Genomic DNA, 5,467 nt, shown 5'->3' on the forward strand with positions numbered 1-5,467 from the left:
ATAGAATTTGTTTGAGTAATTTCGTATTTTTCTATGTTTAAAGACACTGATTTTTCTTTTTAGGGTTTAAGATCAAAAATCAATAGCTATGTCATCAATGACATTTTTAAATTTCAATTTTTGTGGTAAAAAATTATGTATAATAAATAAGATTATTAATCGAATGGTAAATAACATCCGGTTTGAAGGAAATTTGACATGCGTGTCAAAAGCACAAAAAACATGCAGTCTAATAGTCAAATTTTCAAAATTTATATTCAATAAAAAGATATAAAATGAGTTTGAATGATTTTCCTTCATCTAAATACATGTCACGGATATTAGATAGCAAAAATCCTCACAGTTTTAGTTATTTCAATGTAAGCCAACCTGAAGCCTATATGTAAGAGTGTAACTTATAAAGGCAAAATGATAAGGATAAAATATAAATACGGTTTCTTAGGTGAAGCATATTACTTTTCAATTTAATCCAAATACCTACATTAAATTTAATTGTTCTTAAAAAAAATAAAATAAAACTTCTTATATTTTATTGGTCAATGCAATAATATATTTGACTTTTTTTTTTCTTTAAATGAAGATAGAAAGTGTTTGAGAATATAATTGAAGAACTTAGAAATTGTATATACATTTTGCCAAAACTAGATTCCTCAAAGAACAAATGGATAGTAGTTTGTTCCAGGCACTGCGTAGTGCGTAGTTGTGGAATGAGTTAAAATATTGCGAATGAAGTACTTGTATATCGTCTAAATATTGGATATTTCCTTTAAAATTTTTTGTATGTGGAGGTTTCCAATACAGAACATTCATTAACTTCAAAGATACCTACCACATGATCATGGCAGCCCTACTGATTCAATATGCAAATATTGGAAATTCCCTTATACATATTTGTATGTGAAGGTCAGAGAGAGAGAGAGAGAGAGAGAGAGAGCTTCAAGAAATCCACATGTGGTTGATTACAAGTGAGACGTAAATGAGAAGGAAAAAGAGACTGGACTCGAGACTAAATCATTATTGATTGTAAGAAAAATGAAACCATGCATACCGAGTATGCAAATGTTGAAGGGGTGTTTGGTACATGTATTTAAACAACAATTTTCAGTATTTAAATGCTAAAACACGTATTTCCACAACACTTTTAACTCACACATATTTTCATAAAACTTAAATAATGATATTAGAAATCTTTGACCAATCAAACCCTGAACCATCATTGTTGGAAGTCCTACAGGTATGGGTAAGAAAAAAGTAGTGTTACATAGAAATACTTCAGTTAGAAAAGTCCACAGCCATGGTTAATGTTGTATATTAGATTCCCCTTTTCTTTGGCCTTATATTATACAATAGATTTAGGATAATATTATAGGTCAGTGTTAAATATTAGAATTGATGCACCATGTTGAATATGCTAGTATGGATGCAGAAGCGAAAGTATAAAGTATAAAACACAAGTAACAATGAAAGAATATGCATGAGTGTCTTTATATAGTAGGTATAGGAGTGCAGTACAAGTAAGAGTATAGTACAAGAATGTGTGCTATACAAGTAATCTAGTTAGGCCTAAAGCCCATAACACTATACACGTTAACAGCCCCCCTCAAACTCAAGGTGGATGTGAGACCAACTTGAGGTTGTCAACCAAAGTACGAAGGCGTCCCTTAGAATGTGACTTGGTTAAGATATCTGCAAGTTAATCTGTAGAGGAGACTAAGATCAGCTTGAGAGTACCATGGAAAAGATGATAAAGGATAAAATGACAATCGATCTCGATGTGTTTAGTCTGTTCATGGAAGACATCATTATGAGCAATATGAATGGCATTCTTGTTGTCACAATAAAGAGGAGTAGCAGAGGATGTAGCCACACCTAAATCTTCAAAAAGCCATCATAGTGAAAGGAGCTCAAATGTGGTATCAGCAAGGGCACGATATTTTGCTTCAGTATTGGAGCGGGCCACATAAGTTTGTTTCTTGCTTCACCAAGAAATCAGAGAAGACCTAAGAAGAAAGCAATAACCAGTGGTGGACTTGCAATCAGTAGGATCTCCTGCCCAATCAGGATTAGAAAATGCACGAAGAATAAGAGGAGACTGAGTAAAGTAGAAAAGACCATGGAAGAGAGTGCCCTTTAGGTATCGAAGAATGCGTAGAGCAACAGCATAATGAGTTGATCATGGAACAGATAGATACTGGCTCACCTGGTGAACAACATAGGAAATGTCTAGACGAGTAATAGTGAGATAAACTAGGCTGCTAACCAAGCGTCTGTAAAGAGAGGGATTAAACAATGGTTTCCCCTCTGAGGGAGTCAGATGCGCATTAAGCTCAACTGGAATATCAACGGTCTTGCTATCAGTGAGTCCAGCTCAAGACAAGAGTTCAGAGGCATACTTGACTTGAGTAATGTAAAGTCCATCTGTAGAATGAGTGATTTCAAGACCCAAGAAGTAGCTGAGATGTCTAAGATCTTTCATCTCAAACAGCTGACTGAGAAAATCCTTGAGTTCTTAAATGCCACTAAGATCATCACTAGTTATGATCATATCATCCACATACAGGAGAAGTAAAATAGTGCATTTATCAGTGTGACGAAGAAATAAGGCAGAATCACAATGATTGGCCATGTAACCCAAGCGAGAGATGGTAGAGCTGAGCTTGGCAAACCAAACTCGTGGAGCTTGTTTAAGGCCATAAAGTGCATGTCGAAGGTGAAAAACCTTGTTTGATTCAACAGAGAGACTAGGAGGAGGTTGCATATAAACTTCTTCACTTAAATCCCCATTAAGGGATGCATTTTTGACATCTATCTTGAAAATGTCCTATTTACTAGTAGCAGCAACAGCTAAGAGGGCATGAAGAAATGAGATACGAGCAACCGGAGCAAAGGTTTCTTCATAATCAATCCCATACTCTGGTGTAAAATCTTTTGCAACAAGACGAGCTTTGTGGCGCTCAATGGACCCATCAGAGCGAGTCTTAATCTTGTAGATCCACTTAAAACCAACCACAGATTTCCTAGGGGGGAGAGTGACCAAATCCCAAGTATGGTTTTTAGATAATGCATCAAGTTCCTCTTTCATTGCTATCTGCCATAAAGGGTTAGTGGAAGCCTCATGATAGGTGTGAGGCTCATGCGGTTTAGCAAGGGCAGTGTTACAATGATAGTCAAGTAAATGTGTAGGAATGGATCTTACCCGAGTTGAGCGACGAGGTGGAATGTCTTGTGCAAAATCTTCAGGCAAAGTAGGAGTAGGGGACCCAAGCTCAGGGTTGGGTAGCTCATCTTCAACTTGTTCATCTTCCACCTGTTCATTAAAGGGTGAACTAGGAAAGAGATCAAGGATATCTGGTGGTAGGACAAAGAAGTCTACAGGAGGATCAGGAGCAGCTACTGAAGGGATATGTGCCTCATCTAGAAATAGATCTAAGAAAAAGGAGGAAGATAAGGAAGCATGGAAGTGATAGAGCTCGACAAAGAGGCGATGTTCCCAAAAGATAACATTGCAGGAGATATGAAGACGATGAGAAACAGGGTCATAACACCGATACCCCTTTTGAGTTTCACCATAGCTAAGAAAACAACAAAGCCTTGACTGAGATAGTCTGGAGCGAAGAAGAACGAAACAAGCAGAACCGAAGAAGCGAAGGTGGTGATAGTCTAGAGGTGACCCAAAAAGGCGCTTATATGGAGTTTGATTTTGGATGACAAGACTAGGAATGCGATTAATAGCATGAACAGCATAAAGAGCAGCTTCGCCCCAAAAATGTGTAGGAACTTTGGCAGAGAGAAGAAGAGCACGAACAGTGTCAAGAATATGACAAAGTTTTCATTTGGCTCTACCATTTTCCTGAGAGGTACCTGGACAAGTTAGTCAATGAATAGTGTCATAGGAATGCAAAACAGTTTAGAAAGCATATTGAGTGTACTCAAGAGCATTATCAGATCGTAAATTTTTAATACGTTTGGAAAATTGAGTTTCAACCATTTTTGCAAAATTAGAATATACTTTTACCATTACCCTCTCTGCTTCTTCTCTCTTCAAGCAATGATGGTGTTCACCATCATAGGACCTTCTATAGAGTTTTTCTCCACATAGGATGTATTGGGTTGCCATCATCCTAATGGAATGACGTTCTCTCTTATTGGCACCATCCGAATATGCCCCTAGTTCCAAGAACTTCATGATGTCATTGTTAGGATTAGTGCCCTTAAATCCTATTGTATGATGCTATGTATGATATTAAGTATGATATTATGTATGACTTAATATTGTGATTGATAAAGTTATTTTTATTATTATCTAAAATAAAGGTAACATGAATATTCTGACATTATCATATAGTCCATGAGATGCATAGTATGTGATTTATGTGAAAAGTCACAGAAGATATAAATAACAAGTTCTTTGTAAACTCAGAATTATAGTTCGTAGTCCGTGATGAAATTGGGCATTTCATCTGCATAGACTATAACATATCAACTAAGATGATTTGTGTTGATCATGGAAGTGGAGACTTCTAGTTAATAAGTTGATATGTTTTAAGAGTTAAGACATATTGAACTCGACCGCTGTGAGATTTATTATTCTCCTAACGATGGTTAAATGAATAATAAATCTCACAACTTCTATTTACATGAACTCTTAATCCTGAGAGGATAATGGACCTAATCATGAAATGTAAGTTACTTTCATATATCAGGAGTGAGATCTAAAGACACAATCAAAATCTAAGTATGTTGGGCAGCCACATTTAGTTTTGATGGAACATATATTCTCAAGCTGGAATTCATAGTCTCTTAACAGAGATACAAAATATTCTCTTGAGATAAATTTAATGGGTTTGGTTATTTAGAGTGTTTGGCCTAACCAATTTAGTAAAGAGTTACTAAAGTATATATTTATGAAATTGGATTTTATAAATATATGATGAATAACATAGAGGATTAAGATGTAGTAATTTACAAAGTGGCAGTCTACATTCATGATTTTGTATTACTACGAATATTTTATGAAGTGGTTGCATGTATAATAAAGTCTTGGGATATAATTTATAAATAAGGCCTAGAGTGCAACTATATTTATATAGTGGTATTAAATTTAGTTAATGGTAACTTTGGACTTGTCAAGGGTTGACAGAAAAGCTCAAGGCCCATTGGAGATAGTGTCTTATTGGTCCCACTCCAAACCACATATTAAAGCCTAATTGGAAATGCCCAAAAGGCTACCCCAATTAGATAATCAGTTATAAGGAGAGAAATATACAAAATTTTTTGTAAGAGGATGAAACGGTTTATATGTGAATGTTAGACACTCTCTAATTCTCTCATGAAAAAATTCATATAACTGATTGAGAGACCACACTTCTTGGGCGTTAGTGGAATTGGAGTGAAGATTGAAAGTGTTCCCAAGTACTTCTACTCTTAATTTTGAAATCTCACCGCACCAAGGTACGCTCTCTTGTTC

This window comes from Castanea sativa, chromosome 5 (assembly GCF_040712315.1).
Source record: "Castanea sativa cultivar Marrone di Chiusa Pesio chromosome 5, ASM4071231v1".
Taxonomy (NCBI): domain Eukaryota; kingdom Viridiplantae; phylum Streptophyta; class Magnoliopsida; order Fagales; family Fagaceae; genus Castanea; species Castanea sativa.